General features: G+C 40.1%; 1 protein-coding gene across 50 annotated transcripts in view; it reads right to left on the bottom strand.

Annotated features, from left to right (window-relative positions):
• Positions 1 to 17,749, bottom strand: part of ZNF280D (zinc finger protein 280D) — a 329,643-nt gene that overhangs the window by 134,151 nt on the left and 177,743 nt on the right. For 15 of the 50 annotated variants that reach the window (XR_014059467.1, XR_014059463.1, XR_014059469.1 and 12 more), the window contains exons 1-2: positions 14,592 to 14,727; positions 6,489 to 6,633 (exon numbers count right to left, since the gene is read on the bottom strand). The gene's annotated coding sequence lies outside the window, so the exon portion shown is untranslated. Of the gene's footprint in view, positions 1 to 6,488; positions 6,634 to 7,109; positions 7,175 to 9,294; positions 9,396 to 13,316; positions 14,453 to 14,591; positions 14,728 to 17,749 lie in introns of those variants that run through there. The other 35 variants (XR_014059468.1, XR_014059464.1, XR_014059473.1 and 32 more) reach the window with 11 other exon arrangements.

Below are 17,749 nucleotides of genomic sequence, written 5' to 3'. Positions count from 1 at the left end.
AGAAATGGAGAAAAGGACCTTAAAAGGAGAGAATATGGATATATGTAGTTTTATTTTTTAAAAAAATTTCAAATGTTATTTGACAAAAAGATGACTCATTTAGGAATCTTAAGAGTAACGACGCAAACAGAGAAGAGTTGGGATTCAGTATGAAGGAATGCTGCTGCTGCTGCTGCTAAGTCGTGTCAGTCGTGTCCGACTCTGTGCGACCCCACAGACGGCAGCCCACCAGGCTCCTCCGTCCCTGGGATTCTCCAGGCAAGAATACTGGAGTGGGTTGCCATTTCCTCCTCCAGTGCATGAAAGTGATAAGTGAAAGTGAAGTCGCTCAGTCGTGTCCGACTCTTCGCGACCCCATGGGCTGCAGCCCACCAGGCTCCTCCGTCCATGGGGTTTCCCAGGCAAGAGAATAGTGGTCTACAAATGAGATCAGAACAAGGATAGGGAAATTTTAGGTCTTTTAGCTAGGGCAAAAAGAGGTTGCCCTAGCTATTACCAAGACTAAGGCTGAAAAAGCAATTCAGCCAGCTTCTCCTGTCCATCTCCTAAACTTCATTTTCGAAAGGTAATCAAAGAATTAACACTTTAATCATCTGAAATTAGGAGAAATCCAGACAGATGCCTTAAGCATGTAGGGCATCAAAATATGCCACTTTGGCAATTAAGAAGGAAACACCAAAAAAGCTCCCTGCCCTCCCCCTACATTTCTAAAAGCAGAAAATAAGTTCCCATTGCAAAGGTCTTCCCCTTCCCTTCTCCCACTTCAGGAGGAGGAAAAACTACCATTATCACTGGAGACAGAAAAGTCCCTGTCAGATGGCTCTGTACAAACAAACCTTACTAAAATAGTCCTTATCTTCCATTAATTTCCCCCATACATGTATGTACATTCCCTCAATTTATCACTCCTAGAAGCCCAAACCCTTTTTCCCTTGACCTGCCATTTCTCTCCAAATTTATCACCTTTTAAAAAACAGTATGCTGAAGAAGCTGTAGTTGAATGGTTCTATGAAGACCTACAAGACCTTCTAGAACTAACACCCAAAAAAGATGTCCTTTTCATCAAAGGGGACTGGAATGCAAAAGTAGGAAGTCAAGAGATACCTGGAGTAACAGGCAAGCTTGGCCTTGGAGTATAAACTGAAGCAGGACAAAGGTTATCAGAGTTTTGCCAAGAAAATGCACTGGTCATAGCAAACACCTTCTTCTAACAACACAAGAGACGACTCTACACATAGACATAACCATAAACATAACAGACGGTCAATATTGAAATCAGACTGATTATATTCTTTGTTGACGAAGATGGAGAAATTCTATACAGTAAAAAAAACAAAGACTTGGAGCTGACTATGGCTCAGATCATGAACTCCTTATTGCAAAATTCAGACTTAAATTGAAGGAAGTAGGGAAAACCACTAGACCATTCAGGTATGACCTAAATCAAATCCCTATAATTATACAGTACAAGTGACAAAATAGATTTAAGGGTTTAGATTTCATAGACAAGAGTGCCTGAAGAACTAGGGACGGAGGTTCATAATGTAGTACAGGAGGCAGTGATCAAAACCATCCCCAAGAAAAAGAAATGCAAAAAGGCAAAATGGCTGTCTGAGGAGGTCTTACAAATAGCTGAAAAGAAGAGAAGCAAAAGGCAAAGGAGAAAAGGAAAGATTTATTCATCTGAATCCAGAGTTCCAGACAACACCAAGGAGAGTTAAGAAAGCCTTTCTAAGTGATCAGTGCAAAGAGATAGAGGAAAACAATAGAATGGGAAAGACTAGCGATCTCTTTAAGAAAATAAAAGATACCCAGGGATTATTTCCAGAGAAGGCAATGGCATCCCACTCCAGTACTCTTGCCTGGAAAATCCCATGGACGGAGGAGCCTGGTAGGCTGCAGTCCACGGGGTCATGAAGAGTCGGACACGACTGAGCGGCTTCCCTTTCACTTTCCACGTTCATGCATTGGAGAAGGAAATGGCAACCCACTCCAGTGTTCTTGCCTGGAGAATCCCAGGGATGGGGGAGCCTGGTGGGCTGCCGTCTATGGGGTCGCACAGAGTCGGACATGACTGAAGCGACTTAGCAGAGGCAGCAGCAGGGATTATTTCATGAAAAGATGGGCTCAATAAAGGACAGAAACAGTAGAGACCTAAAAGAAGCAGAAGATATTAAGAAGAGGTGGAAAGAATACATTATACAAAAAAGATATTCATGACCCAGATAACCACCATGGTGTGATCCTTCATCTTGAGTCAAACATATTGGAGTGTGAAGTCAAGTAGACCTTAGGAAGCATCACTACAAACAAAGCTAGTGGAGGTGATGGAATTCCAGCTAAGCTATTTCAAATTCTAAAAGATGATGCTGTTCAAGTGCTGTACTCAACATATCAGCAAACTTGGAAAACTCAGAAATGGCCACAGGACTGGAAAAAGTCAGTTTTCATTCCAATACCAAAGAAGGGCAGTGCCAAAGAATGCTTAAACTACAGGACAACTGCACTCATTTCACATACAAGGAAAGTGATGCTCAAAATCCTTCAAGCTAGGTTTCAACAGTATGTGAACCGAGAACTTCCAGATGTTCAAGCTAGATTTAGAAAAGGCACAGGAACCAGCGATCAAATTGTCAACATCTACTGGATCATAGAAAAAGTTAAAAGAATTTCAGAAAAACATCTGTTTCTGTTTCATTGACTACACTAAAGCCTCTGACTGTGTGGATCACAACAAACTGTGAAAAATTCTTCAAGAGATGGGAATACCAGACTACCTTATCTACCTCCTGAGAAATCTGTATGCAGGTCTGGAAGCAACAGTAAGAACTGGACATGGAAGAACGGATTGGTTCCACATCGGGAAAGGAGTACATCAAGGCTGTATATTGTCACTCTGCTTATTTAACTTATATTCAGAGTACATCATGCAAAATGCTGGCCTGGATGAAGCACAAGCTGGAATCAAGACTGCTGGGAGAAATATCAATAACCTCAGATATGCAGATGACACCACCTTTATGGCAGAAAAAGAAGAGGAACTAAAGAGCCTCTTGATGATGGTGAAAGAGATGAGTGAAAAAGCTGGCTTAAAACTCAACATTCAAAAAACGAAGATCCTGGCATCTGGTCCCATCACTTCATGGCAAATAGATGGGGTAACGATGGAAACAGTGAAAGATTTTATTTTCTTGGGCTCCAAAATCACTGTGGACGGTGACTGCAGCCATGAAATTAAAAGACGCTTGCTTGTTGGAAAAAGAGCAATGACAAACCTAAACAGCATATTAAAAAGCAGAGACATTACTTTGCCTACAAAGGTCCGTATAGTCAAAGCTATGGTTTTTTCAGTAGTTATGTTCAGATGTCAGAGCTGGACAATAAAAAAGGCTGAGCGCCAAAGAACTGATGTCTTTGAACTGTGGTGCTGGAGAAGACAAAGAGTCCCTCAGACAGCAAGAAAATCAAATCAGTCAATCCTAAAGGAAATCAATCCTTAATATTCATTGGAAGGACTGATGTAAAGCTGAGGCTCCAATACTCTGGCCACCTAATGGGCAGAGCCAACCATTGGAAAAGACCTTGATGCTGAGAAAGACTGAAGGCAGGAGGAAAAGGGGACGACAGAGGATGAGATAGTTGGATGGCATCACCGATTCAATGGACATGAGTTTGAGCAAACTCCAGGAGAGGTGAGGGACAAGGAAGCCTGGTGTGCTGCAGTCTATGGGGTCGCAAAGAGTCGGACACCACTGCGCGACTGAACAACAACAAACTGGTTTATGCAAAAGAGAACTTATAGACTCCTTTACAGGATTACTTGTAGGCACATTTTAAACAATGATAGGTAAACCTGGTGTTTTTCTCTCTCCACCTGTAGGTTTCACTTCCTCTATTCTGATTCTATCCTCAGAAAGGGTCCTTCTATTGTGAATGACTACAGCAGCTCAGGACCTCCCTGGTGGTTCAGACAATGCAGGAGACACGGGTTCAATCCCTAGTCAGGAAGATCCCTTGGAGAAAGAAATGGCAACCCACTCCAGTATTCTTGCCTGGGAAATCCCATGGACATAGGAGCCTGGCAGGCTACACGGGGTTGATAAGAGTAGGACATGATTTAGCGACTAAACAACACCATCACCAAGAACAAACAGCAGCTCCAACTAACACCTTCCAACATTCAAGACTTGGACAATGATAAGAGGACCAGCTCTGACTCAAGCTGACTGGCTTGGCTAAAGTCATATGCCCTTCCCTAAACCAATCACTATTGATCCCCCTGGTAACAGACACACAACCACAAGGTAACCACTGGAGGAGGGGATGGTTCCCTAAGGGAAAATCAACACTTATGTTACCAAGGTAAGGGAGTTAAGGGTGAATGGATGTTGAGTAGTAAAAGCAACAAACGTCCACTAGCAGGAATTAGAATTAAAGCTTTGTCCTGATCAAATGACTAAGATTTCTAACCTAGAAAAAACATAAGACTGGGCAGGGGTGGCAAAAGTGAAAGCTGTTTACAGATATCTTAAAGTTTGTCCTAAGAAAAAAGGCAAGGGAAAGAGTTGATCCTGTGGCCCAAGTGATGATAATAACAACAATAACAACACTTCTAATATTTACTTGTTTTTGAGTAAACCAGAGAATTTCATTCCTAATTTGAGCTTAAAAACAACTACTTGGTTCATTACATACTACTATAAGTTATAATAATTATAAGTTATTAAGTATAACAATTATCATTACCATTTGCTAATTAATTAAACACACTCATTATTTCATCTAATCCTCAAAAACCTCTATGACACTATTACTATCCTTGCTTTATAGCTGTGGAAATCCAATTATAGAGGTTAAGTACCTTGCCCAAAGAAACACAATTAAGTGGTTGAGCAAGGATTCAAACCTAGGCACTTCAAAGGCCAAAGATTTCAACCACATACTATTTGCCTACACCAAGAACAAAATCAGAATAATGGGAGGCAGATTACATATATGAAACAATCAGCAGTTAAAACATCAGGAAATTAGATGAACTTGAGATATGATAGATCACTAAAGAAAAATGAAAAGTTCAAGCATTATGCAATTGAAAACGATCACTTTCAAGATCCCCTAGGATCCTTCCAACTTGAATACTGTAAAACATATTCATCTAGTATACATAAATTTTTTGCCTAGACTGAAGGAAAAGGGGAATTTATTATTACTTCAGTTAAAAAAAAAAAAAAAAAAACTGCCCTAATTGAAAAACTTGAATTATTAATCTTAGGAGTTAGAAATGAAGAATTTTAGTAATCTACCTACTATACCTAAATATTTTCTAGAAACTCTCAAGTACAATGTAACAAATGTAACTGTCATCCTTTTGCACGTTTTTCAATGTTTCCCTCTTTCATTCATCATATCTTATCAATTCCTCAGTTCTATAGTCTTTCTTCAAAATATTTCCAACAACAAACCTTGCCTTTCTATTTGTAAGTACTTGTTCAGGCCCTAAGAACTGCACCCCTATAGCAACAGATTTACATGATTCACTTTATATTGTCTCACAGCATCCAGATCTGCTTTCATCCATTCAATACAAAATCATCAAATTATCAATTCCCTGAAATAATGTTTTTATTGTGTCACTTATCAATTCCAAACTCAATAACTCCACCAATACAGGCAGAGCTGGGTTATCCCAGTGCCAGAGGCTTCCAGAATGCAGTGAAGCACAGAATAAGCCAAATGCTCTAGGAGCTGGCACTTCCACTAGAAGTTGTGCTGCTTGGCTTGCACTGTCTAACCCAAGGAGAAGAGAACACATAATTCTGAGCTAGAAAGGCTGAGGCTGAAGTCAGGGAAGACCAAAGCATCATATCTTACAAAAAAATATGCACTGTCTGGTACCCAGTAATTATTACAATGACTAAAATGAACTTTTTCTAAGACTTAATTTTCTCATCTATAAAGGACAGGTGATAACAATACCACCCATCTCCAAACAGCATTTGTTTTGAGGATGAAATATAATCATGAAACACATTATAATCAACAGAACATTACATTAAAAAAAAAATGAACCTTGCACCTTATTTTATGTCCTTGGATATGTTCTAGTGTCTCCTAGTTTAGAGTCTATGGGAACTTGAACAGAATTTGTATCTTACTGTTGTGTGAAAATTGTATAAATCTTAATTATGTTGAACTGGTTCATCGTGCTTTTCAGGTCTACTGTATTCTTCTACTTTTCTATATGTTTATTCTATTAATTTTTGAGAGTCTGATATTGAAACTCCAACTAAAAATCTTACTTTATCTATTTAAAAAAATTTTGTAAAGTACAGCGGAACTATATTCTGTATTTTTCAAGTCTCCTATAAATGCATTATTATACTTTCATAATTTAAAAAATTTTAAATAAAGAAATGAAAGATTAGAAAGATATCTTCCTCTCTAAAGAACATGAATACTAACAATGTAGTGTCAATTTTCTTATTTACCTTTTTCTATTCAATAAAGTTGGGAGATTATTTATTTTTCCTCATAGAATTTAACAAAGCCACTTCCATGTTGCATTTTTTTCCATGAGGACCTTTCTATCAGCAGTCAGCAATCCGAAAGTTGAAAGTCAGATAATCTTAAACCCTAAACAGGAAAAGCAAAATGAGTGAGTAAACAAAAGAGATAGGGATTAGGATATATCTAAAATTCCCAGACTGCTCCCAAACCCTCCAGATTTTGCTTCTCAAACTTGCCAAAGGTTAAGAACAAATACCTACAAAATAAGGAATACAGGATAAAGCCTTAGAAACAAGGGCAAATTATGTTACAGACTAACGATATTTGCATTGGTTAATATCCCTCAACAGAAAGACATTCACGTCATGCTGAAGAAATCAAATCTAGCCAAAAAAAACCCAACAGTGTAGTTGATTTTCTAAGGATGAAACCTACAAACTCAACCTGAGAAATTTAACAAATTAATTTACTTAAAAGTGACTATAACAAACCCACTGCAAATTAACACAAATACTTTTATGGAAAATAGCTGTATTTTCCAAAAAAAAAATTTAGAGGATGGCACTGTTTTCCATTTTTGAAAATCTTATTAATTTCAATACCTGTGTTCAGAGGCAGCTGGATTCCCTTATCTGCTTCTGTATTCAACCTGTTATACTATCTTGTTCTGTTGAAGTGAGGAAAATCCAGTTTCATAGGATGTTAATATTAATAGATACATGGTAAAGGGAAGGCCTTATAGAACCCTTACTCCATTAGCGATGGAATGCAAAGAAGTGGAAAACCTATGATGGTAGTAGGAGGCAAGCAGGTTTCATGTGTGAGTTGGAAGGCAGTGGAACTCGGTATCTTACCGTCCAAATTAACCATCAACCTTCGGGATACTATCAAAGTCCATAGGAACAGTTTCAGTTTTAATTTTCTTTCTTTAGCAGTTCTAGTTTTAAAAACTGACATTTTATGAATTCCACTGTTTCCAAGAGATCTTCAAACAACAAAGGGAAAATTTACTTATTACTTTAAAATAGAATAAAACTCATTCTATCTTATAATTACTATGTGAGCCCACAGAATACTTTTATAAATCTAAGGTACATTATGGAATCTGAGTGGTATTGTTTTTCCTGCACCTTAAAATATTTTGCTAATTCCTTCATCCTAGGTGTTATTTCATTATTGAGGATCAATTTTTCCCAACTATGCTTTTAAAAAAAAAAACTAATAAAACAGAAGAATGATTTAACTGCCTAGAAGGATAATGCAAAAGTGAAATAAATCATCACTAATACATTATGCTTTGTCTTTCTCCTCTTCTTTTGAGTTTTCCTATTGTTTGGCACAAAATACTACATCAGCTTCCAAAAAGGTATAGAAGACTGGAGGCATTATCTTTGTAGTCTGTGTCGGGAAGGAAAGACTTTACTTCTACCCTTTTAGGATGCAATATCTGTGGCCTGTGAATTAAATTAACAAAAGACAAGTCAACAGGAGAAAAAACACATCAATTTTTATTAATATTTACATACACTGGAATTCACAGAAAAGAAGTAAAACTCAAAGAAGCAGTTAGATTCAGAGTATATATCATTTAAACAAAGGAAAGGGAATTGGGGCTTTAAGAGACAATAAATTGTATGGAGGGGGGAGACTAGCAACTATGTGGCAGAACTAATGGAAGGTAAGGGTTATTTTAGTTGAGTCTGTATATGCAAACTCATCTCAGTATCAACTCTCCATCTTAAATAGTAAGAGTCACTCTTCCCTTTCTGGCAGGGTGATGGAAAAACCTTCAAAAAAGAAATGTATGCCCTGCTTTTAGGCAGTTGATGTGGGGGGCGGGGGGGAGGGGGTTGGTGGCGACTCGTACTGCAATTCCACATTTGTTGATTCTCAATTACCTTCCACTCAATATAATCCTTACGTCAAAGTGGCGTATTTTAGAGGGCAGATCCTTTCATCAGCTTCTAGTTTTCATTGACTATGGTTAAGAACTCAGAACTTGGGGGCTTCATTGGTAGCTCAGTGGTAAAGAATCCGCTTGTCAATGTAGGAGCCGTGGGTTGTATCCTTGGTCCGGAAAGATCCCTCATGCCACTGAGCAACAAATTCCATGCACCACAACTACTGAGCCTGTGCTCTAGAGCCTGGAAACCTCAACTACTGAAGCCCACGTGACCCAGAGCCTGAGTTCAGCAATAACAGATGCCACTGCAATGAGAAGCCCACACACCACAACCGGAGAGTGGCCCCCACTCAGTGAAACTAGAGAAAAAGCCCTCGAAGCAACAACTGTCCAGCACAGTCAATAAATAAAGAACTCAGAACTTTTAATTTTCTGTCCATAATGGAATAGAAGAAAACTGACAGAGGAGACATTTCAAAATTATTAGATGAACCTAAAGAAGCACTTCAGACTGTAATAATGACAGTGAAATTTGGGAACTCTCAGGCTAAGTCTAGATTAGACTAAGTCCCTAGATAGATATTCTCAAACTCAAAAATGAGTAAACAATACATTTCTAAAAACTAAAAGGAAATATAGTATTCTCTTTCAGCAGGAAAGGCTTAATCATGCAAAATTTTTATAAGAATGCAAAAGGACATGTGACCATATACTTTCATCCTTCATGTCTGTGGGCTAAAATTTAACTTGATACAGTTCTTAAATGGAGAAGTATTAAATGCAGAAGAATACAATGGTGACTAGAAAGAAATAGGCAATGCAGAGAATTTTTTAATTCACTGGATTATTCTAATTGGTGTCTACAAATCTAAAACTGGAAATACCTTGTGATTAGGAAGTAAAGATGGCTATCTTCCCTTCAGCAAAATTTTAAACCAAAGAAGTTTTCAAAAAATTCTTGAAGTATTGCATTCGAGGATGCACACTGCAAAAACAAGACCCAGAAGGAATGATAAGAACGAACCTACTAGGGAAGTATTTGAAATCTCAAATCACTATGTTCCGGATTCATGTATGACAGTTGAAGAACTAGTCATATGCAGACAATGTTGCCTATTTTAAGTAAACTTCAAACCTGGAAAACACAGACTAAAACTCTAGGCACATATGACAGTGTAACACTGTAAGCTTGAAAAATACAGAGTGATTCAGAAAAGGGATGAGAGCAGAACCAAGAGTGCCATAAGAACTAACAAAAGAATCTGAAAATTTTGTCAGAAATACAACTTGTGACAAATTTTTTGTAAGTTTAGAGTTGGCTTAGTATTATCTAGCAAGAAATTTTCCTTAGTTGGCAGTATCAGAAAGAACAAGGTTGAACTTCTGTGAAATTTCACAAAAGAAAAGCAAGAGAAGTTAATTGCACATAATCTGGTTTTCAAACATATTTAATGATTCTTACAGCCTTAAGAAAAATTGGTACTCTCAGGACTTCCCTGGTGGTCTTATGGTTAAGAATCCACCTTCTAACCCGGGGGAGATGGGTTCAATCCCTGGGCGGGGGACTAAGATCCCAGATGCCACAACTAGAGAAAGCCCACACACTCACTACACAACCAAAAAATTTAAATATATAAAATAATTTTAAAATTTAAAAAAAAACAAAAAACTAGAACTCTTCTCAGCTCAATGCAGTCTCAAGTATCAATGAGTTTTTTAAAACCCTGTATAAGTTAACCTGGACAGAGTTATATAAAAAGACTAAAGGAGGGATAGATACTGATTAAGAAAGTCAGGACCTATCCATGAGTTGAACAACACAGGGTTTAGGCCCTGCTCAGTTGAAAATCAGTGTGTAATAGTTGGCGCCTCTGTATGCATGATTCCAAATACCTGGATTCAACCCAACTGCTGATCATATAATACTGCAGCATTTTTACTGAAAAAGAAAATCCACGTGGACCTGAAGTTCAAACTCATGTTGCTCAAGGGTCAACTATACTTAAAAAATGACTTGAAGATGATGGCCTATGACTAATATTACTATCATTATATGAAGAAAGCTTCAATTACAAAACCATAAGTTACCAAGAACATTTCTCATGCAACTAGGAAAAGCACTTATGGGAACTATAAGAGAATTCTATCTTACCCTCTAACCAAAATATTCTAAGGTCTAAGTGGGAAGACTAAAGGAAGATGCTCTTTGTGTGAATATAAAACTAAAAAAAAATGTTACAAAAACAGTATTTGTCAAGAGAACTCAAATGTGATGCATATTAATTGTAGGGGTAGTATTTAATTAGATGCATGAAACGTATTTTTTTTTCTTATTTCTAAGTTCATACAAAGAAATGTTATGTTGAAATTCTTATTAAAAGTTCAAATAAGTTGTTTTACATTATTCCTTTGTTGTTGTTTAGTCGCTCAGTCATGTCCAACTTTTTGCAACCCCGTGGACTGTAGCCCACCAGGCTCCTCCATCCACAGGATTTCCTAAGCAAGCATACTAGAGTGGGTTGTCATTTCCTTCTCTAGGGGATCTTCCCAACCCAGGGATTGAACCTACATCTTCTGCACTGGTTGGCAGGTTCTTTACCACTGAGTTACCAGGGAAGCCCACGTTACCCCTCTATCCTTCTGTAAATTATCTAAATTATATGATGATATAAAATTATATAAAATAGTTCAAAATGTTTTTAAAAAATTCCTTTTGATCTAGAAAATAAAGATTGATAATAATTTTTCCTGGTATAATGAGAATTAAAAGAATCCTTAAAACAACTACTTTGCAAAAATCAATAAAAATTTCAAGCACACATTTTTGATACAAGTTACCAAGTAAATCAAGTCATTATATATATCTCTAAAACAATTTGACTGAAAAATCAAGTATTTTTGAGTACCCTAAAGCAGGAAAAATAAACTATTCAGGACTATATATTTAATTAGTGAGTATGTCATAAATATTTCTCATCATTCAAAAGTTATTTCTGAAATAACAAAATACGTTGTCAACAATCTCCAATTTGCTGTCATCTAAAAATATCATTAACTTTCTACTTAAAAAAAATTGCTATTCCATGTAGGTACAGCTCCTGCCCAATTACTATAGAAAAAGAAATGTTGGTATAGTTCTAAATAAAAAAAAGAACAGTGTGGTAAAGAAGGGCACAAAATGATTTATTCATTTTCTTTAACCTCCTCGCCCCTACTAAGAAAGCCAATGCTGAGTAGTAAAACACTGGACTGAGAAGCAGGACTGGACCAGATAGCCTAACTGGAAAGAATGAGTTTAACTGGGAATGCTGTGGTTTGTAGTCTTCCAACACAGAACTTTCTATTTCTCAAAGCTCACTATTGCTATGAGGGTCTTGAGCAAACTTTCAAAGGAAGCAGTCTAATACCTACTTTCTGTCTCCTCTTCCCTATCCACTGTAGGCTCTGATGCCAACTGGAGCAGCAATTCCAAGATCCCTAAACTAGATAAGTCAGTTCTATCCTTCAAAACTGCTCCCCCTCCTTCATTCTCAAACACCCATTTCTAGAGGATTGCTCCCTACTGTGTTATCAGATCACTGCAGTTAAATTCATACCAAATAATAATGCCAAAATATCAGCCCACAGATTATCTGCTAATTGCAAAGGGAAATGCTTACAATGGAAAGATAGCCTGTTACCATCTTACCCAAGAGATCAAATTCAGGATTACCAACAGAATAACTCCACTTTAGGTGCCTTCTGATGTTGTATAATGTGCAGCACACTGCATGACTTGTGAAGTATTTTTGCCAAAATTATTTAGCCTGATCTACTCAAGCCTTTAGACCTAACTTCAAGTTTATAGAAAATATAGGGAATATATTTAAATACAATTAAACCCCATGAGGAAGAAACTATCAGTAAAATACAGAATGTAGGTTATTCTACAAGCCTATGGCCTGGTCTCTTCAAAATGTCAATGTCATTAAAAAAAAAAAAAGGGAACTAAATTAAAATAAACTAACACAAATGGAATGCATGATTGGATACTGGTTCCAAAATAAATGACTAAAAAGAACATTTTGAGGACAACAGGGAACATATGAAGAACATGAGAATACATACTACATACACACAATAGATTATCAAGGACTGCTGCTGCTGCTGCTAAGTCACTCCAGTCGTGTCCGACTCTGTGCGACCCCATACATGGCAGCCCACCAGGCTCCCCTGTCCCTGGGATTCTCCAGGCAAGAATACTGGAGTGGGTTGCCATTTCCTTCTCCAATGCATGCATGCATCCTCAGTCGCTTCAGTCGTGTTCAACCCTGTGCAACCCTATGGACAGCAGCTCACCAGGCTCTTCTGTCCACGGGATTCTCTAGACAAGAATACTATCAGGGATTATGTAGGGCTTATTCTTAACTTTAAGTGTGATTATGATATTGTCTATACATACTGACACACACACAGTACTTAAGTGTGAACTGCCATGATGTATGAAATATGCTTTGAAAATGTTCACCAAAAATAACCCTGAGATAAGCAGATAAAGCAAATGTGGCAAAATAGTAACAACTGTAAAAACTAGGTAGTAGGTATGAGGGCTCAACCCGGCTATTCAATCAACTCTTCAATGGTGGGGTCGGGGGGCGGGGGGTAAGAATAACATGAAAACTTACATTAACGAAAAGTTCTTAAATGGACTCTTAAAAATGCAAAGAAAAGGGCAACTGAATATTCTTTCTTAAATTTTGCAGGTGAGCCTATGCTCTTTTCCTCACTCACCTCATTCTCACAAAAAAATTAAAGTTAATTGCACACTCAATGAGGAATAAGAAGACCTAAGATTCAAGAAATGGCTCTATCGCTTCCTAGCCATGACTTTATTCAAGACTTCCCACCCTGAGTTCTCCTTCCTCACCTGCAAAATCAGTTCCAGCATCACAGATCACTGTAGAAGGGGTTAGGAGATAACATATCGGAAGGTAGCAATGATCGATACAAATGCAGGACACAATTATACTGATATTTGTACTGATATTTTAAAACATCGAGAGCACAAAGCCTCAATTTAATTCTCTAAGCAGATCAGTGCCTTGGTCACAGGCACAGTAAGTTTCTGCTTAAAGACAGCCTGAATAGGAAAACCAATCCCCCGAAGCAGGACACCTCACAACTGTAGAGAGGTGGCTTTTGTGCTTTCAATCGGTCCTCTGTTTCAATTTTTTGTTTAACGGTTTAATGCCGCTAAAAGACGTCAAATTCTTAACACACAGTTACAAACTGAAAACAGTAAATAAATCAGGTTTAGGTTCACAGAATTTTTGTTTAAACTAACAACGCTTGGTAAACAAAGAGAACCCCCCCGGACGAAGGTCTCGCGTGCTTGCAGAAGCGGGTTCACTTTGACGTTTCTCCTCTCTAGTCAACCGTTCCAATAAAAGCGTTAACACTTGAAATAAGTCGGGAATTCCGAACTCCCTCCATCTCTAGAGCAGGATAAAACCTCAGAATGAGATCATTCTTTCCGTCTCAGAAGTGGAACCTGCAAGCTCCGTTAGGAAATTGTGTATCAAGTCCACGTTTCTCCTCAGCGCCCCTGTCCTATAGACAATAACGGGACGTCTAGGGCAGAGCGGGGAAGCTCTCTGACAAGAAGGCGGATGTGAGCGGGGAATGACTGGTCACCTGGGCGGGGGAACCTGGGCCTCACCGAGGCCTCAAGGTTCGGCAGCCCCTTTGGTCTCTCTGCCTACGATTGACGAGAGTCGGGGGAGAGCCGAAGCGAGAGGCGCACGGGTTCCTGGCAAACGGCAGCACAAAATATACGGAAGGCCAAGGGAGGAGCCTCCGGAGAGAAAAGCCCAAACCAGGCCAGGGGCAAATAAGCCCTGGGGGGCGAGGCGGGGCGGGAAGGCGACAGCAGCGGCCTGCGCGGCCCTGGCCCGCCACCCGGAGTCCGCTGCCGCGTCGCGCCGGTGTCCCTCCCCCGCCGGGGCCGGCGCAAGATGGCGGTCCGGCCGTCGCCGCGCAGCCGGTCCCCTCCCCCGCGCCCTGGGCGCTCTCGGCGACCCGCGCCGGCCTCGACACCCCCAGCCCGGCGCCCCCGGAGTGAGGCGGCGCAGGCCGCGCGGGAGGGCCTCTGCCTGCTGCAACGCGGGGCGGGCGTGGGCGGGCGGGGGCGGGGGGCGCTTACCGTGAGCGGAGCGGATCGGCCTGACTGGGGCCCTGAGGAGGAGGAGAAAGAGGAGGAGGAAAAGGAGGAGCACGAAAAACTACACGGCGGCGACGGCGGCGGCTCCCATTGCGGAGCAGGCGGCCGAGCCGTGGGCAGGGGGGGCTCTCGTGGAGTCAGCGCGCTGCCTCATGGGTAGGCTCCGGGTCAGCCTCTGCGCGTCCAGACTCCCTTTCTTCTAGCCGACGCGGGAGGCGGGCGCGGGCATGTGCGCCGCGTCGCGGGCCCTCGAAGGATCCGGCCGCTCTCCACGCGCGAGCCGCCGCCGATGGCCAGGGACTGTGTCGGGGTAGGAGCGGCCGTGGGTGCCACCTACTCGCTGGCCAGCAATCCCGAAATCGGGGCCACATCGAATCTGAAGACGTGGAAACGCGAGTTCCGGGACCTCCCTGTGTGTAACAGCTAGTTTTCCGTAAGCTTGGAAAGTAAGAAGGTCTAAGAAGAGAGGCGCCATTGAAAAGAAGTACTGTGCTTGAGCGGAGACGACACACAAGATGAGAAAAAGTAGAGAAGGTTCTTTTAATAATTAGTTAATTTTGCCAAATTTGTTTCAGACACGCGAGTTTTGCTTCCGTCTCCTTTAATTCCTAGCTTCCATGGGTGCTTGTAATAACTTAAAAAACGAAAACAAACACAAAAGATACGTGCACTTACAAGAACACCTGCTAAGACACTGCTTGCACAAATACTTGCAAAACCTCGTACTCTGATCTGTAAGGAAAGTTTCTTCTCCCAGTTGTCCTCACAAGATCGATGACAGTAGTGATCTAGCTCTTAGGAGTGGTCTGAATTAGAAATCTTTCCTCGTTAGATCCTTAATATACACCAATCACTGCACTCACCATTCAGCCACTGGATGGTACTAATTCTTCCTGCATATTTGAATTAGTTTCTTCTTTCTCAACCAGACTGTCCCCAGCTTTTCTCTAGCGTTTATCGTTACAGTTTTTTCCTTCTTGATTACCAGTCCCAGGTCAGTCTTCCCCCAAAACCACTTGAATTAGCCCTAGAAACCTGGAATGGCTACAGACGACTATGACCGACTCCTCTCCCAGCTGGGCCAGGGACAGTCTACCTAGCTTTCCCTTTCTTATAGGCACTGAAAATAAGCTTTATAGGAAAAGACAATAAGCAAAATGACAAAAGTGGAAAGCTGAAAGTTCAAAAATTTGGGGGCATTCTTAACTCATATTTCAAATGTTTCAAATACAGTTCCTAATGGTTAGCAAAGGGTGTTACAGTATGACAGTGAACTTAAGATTTCACTCTGTATTCTACAGTCTGCTCCTCAGTTTGCAGAGACAGAAACTTAATGTTGTTCGCCTACAGAGCTAATTTAAATCCAGTGGAATGATTTATGCCAACTAAACTTACTAAAGACTGATGTATAAACAAAAAATCCTATTTATTCCTCCCCCGCCTCCCGTGAAAAACATAGCTGCAATGAAAACCAGAAAACTGTGTACACATTTTTACTCAAAAGGAACATTTCCATGAGAAGCCACATTTTAAAGGATATCTGGTGAGAGCATGAAATCAACAAACTGGATGATTTATTTCACTATTCATCCTCAAAACTCCAAGCTCAGATCTAGAACACAACTGTCTTGGTTCTCTCGACAATGTCCACACCTTCTCATCGTTTTTAAGTACTTCCTCTGACTTGTATTTTCTGCCCCTTTACATTCTGTACATGCTAAGTATCCTCATAGTACTCATTCTCCCTAAGTGAGATCATATGCCACTCTTTCCTAACTGTAATGAGTATAAGTGATTTCCCACCTCTTCCACAACTCCATTGTGTTCACCCAAATTTGGGCAGAATAATCACTACCCCAACTCCAAGAATATTGCCTCCAACTTAATCAGAATACCCTCCCCTCCCTTGAACCAGTTACTGTTTCATAAATCAATCAGAGTAAAGACTAGGACTTTTGTTTGATTGTGAACAAAAGAGAAGTTCTTTCTTTCTCTGGATGATGTGGCATTAGAATGTAAATACCAGAAGAGGTAAAACCTTTCTCATGTGTGTGCTACTGAGAGCCAACTGAGAGTAAAGCTAACGTGGAGGAGTATCGGCTGGGCAAATAAATCATAGAAAAAAGAAGTCAATCCCTGAGAGCATCATAAACCTCCAAAATCAAACCCAATCTGAATCCCATTCTACTGCTAGACTTCTCTGTTATATGAGCCAACGAATTCCCTTTTCTGTTTAAGCTAAAATAAAAGGGTCCAAAATAAGCCACTGTGGCATAAAAATTATTTTTAATTAAAGGTGTTTAAGTTCCTGAAATCCCTTATCTACCTAAAAGCAGAACCTCCCAAAAGAAGTCAGTTGTCACATATCTCCTCCCAGGAAGCAACTAGCGAAGACTGACTCATCACTGGAGACTATGAGAACCCATTTATCTTTCCTAAAAGTTGTTTGTTTTTCCATAAATGCCTTCTCTACCCCCAACCCTCTTCTAAGAAGTTGTTTTCATATAAATGTCTTTCTCCGCCTCTCCTTTGTCTATTAAAATAGTATCAGTTCAGTTCAGTCGCTCAGTCGTGTCTGACTCTCCACGACCCCATGAATTGCAGCACGCCAGGCCTCCCTGTCCATCACCAACTCCCGGAGTCTACCCAAACCCATGTTCATTGAGTCGGTGATGCCATCCAACCATCTCATCCTCTGTCGTCCCCTTCTCCTCCCGCCCCCAATCCTACCCAGCAGGTATATATATATATATATTATATATATATATATATATAATATATAAGGTATATATATATATATATATATATAAAATAGTATATAAGCCCCAAATTTTAGCTACCCCTTTGAGTCACATCTCTTTGTGAACTCCCATAAGTGGTATGTGTTTAAAATCTTTTCTCTTGCTCACCTGTCTTTTGCCAGTTTAATTTGTGTGCGAGTGTGCGCGGTTGTTCAGTCATATTCAAGTCTTTGTGACCCCATGGAATGTAGCCAGCCAGGCTCCTCTGTCCATGAAATTTTCCAGGCAAAAACACTGCAGTAGGGTTGCCATTTCCTCCTCCAGAGGATCTTCCCAACCCAGGGATCGAACCCGTGTCTCCTGCAGTTTCTGCATTGGCAGGCAAATTCTTCACCACTG

This window comes from Giraffa tippelskirchi, chromosome 7, assembly GCF_054371585.1.
Source record: "Giraffa tippelskirchi isolate mGirTip1 chromosome 7, T2T-mGirTip1v1.2.pri, whole genome shotgun sequence".
Classification (NCBI taxonomy): Eukaryota; Metazoa; Chordata; class Mammalia; order Artiodactyla; family Giraffidae; genus Giraffa; species Giraffa tippelskirchi.
Note: the sequence above shows the minus strand (reverse complement) of the source record. Positions and strands in the feature narration are given on the sequence as shown.